We start from the raw sequence: 1,283 nt of genomic DNA on the forward strand, positions 1-1,283 counted from the left end.
TATGTTTATATGTATATATGTATATATATATATATATATATATATATGTTTATATGTATAGACTTGGGATCATGTGAGACCAATGGTTTTTCGTGAGACCCGTAAGACCAATTCTCAACCCTTGGATTAGATTTACAATCGTCAGATCTGAACATTCATAAACGCCACAAAACTTCTCAATAATTACAAAATTTCCACCTTGCAACTTTAGACCGTTAGATCATAAGTTTATAATGTTGATCAATGAACATAACTTGGTCTTACGGGTCTCACGAAAAACCTTTGGTCTCACGTGAACCCAACCCTATATGTATATATGTATGTATATATGTTTATATGTATATATATATATATATATGTTTATATGTATATATGTATATATATATATATATATATATATGTTTATAGGGTTGTGTTCACGTGAGACCAGCCTGTTTTCGTGAGACCCGTGAGACCACGTTTTTACACGTAAACTTCACAGCAAAAACACTGTCAAGGTTTTAAAAAGTCGAAACTTCACAGCAAAAACACTGTGAAGGTTTTAAAAAGTCACCTTCACAGCATTTTTGTTGTGAAGTTTCAAGTGTAAAATGTTGGTCTCACGGGTCTCACGAAAACAGACTGGTCTCACATGATCCCAAGTCTATGTTTATATGTATATATGTATGTATGTATATATAAAGAGAGAGACACTTGGAATCACGTGAGACCAACATGTTTTCGTGAGACCATTTTTTTACACTTGAAACTTCACAGCAAAATGTTTCAAAGATAACCTTTACAGCAAAACGATGTGAAAGTCTGTGAAGCCTCAAATATAAAAAAATGGTCTCACGGGTCCTCATGCAAACATGTTGATATCACATCCGATAAATGCTTACCAAATCGATAAGCGAAGTTTTAATGCTCAAATGAAAGTCATGATAATTTATTTTTACAAACCATTTAATATATATATATATATATATATATATATATATTAATAATGTTAAGATTAAGATAATCTTAAATTAGTATTATATATATATATATATATATATATATATATATATATATAGGGGAACGTTCAAATAAAAACCACCTAATTTGTACAAACCGTACAACCTTCATTCAACTAATCATAATTTTTCATTTTGTTCATTTTTTTGTAATTATGAAAGATTGATTAATCATTTTTATTGTGGATGATGTTAATCATGGATATTATCATCTTCATTATTTTAATTTTAGAGAAATACATGAAACAGTTTCATTAATTTTAGAGCAATACATGAAACAGTTTC

Source organism: Cynara cardunculus (genome assembly GCF_001531365.2).
Source record: "Cynara cardunculus var. scolymus isolate 2C chromosome LG 6, CcrdV1, whole genome shotgun sequence".
NCBI lineage: Eukaryota > Viridiplantae > Streptophyta > Magnoliopsida > Asterales > Asteraceae > Cynara > Cynara cardunculus.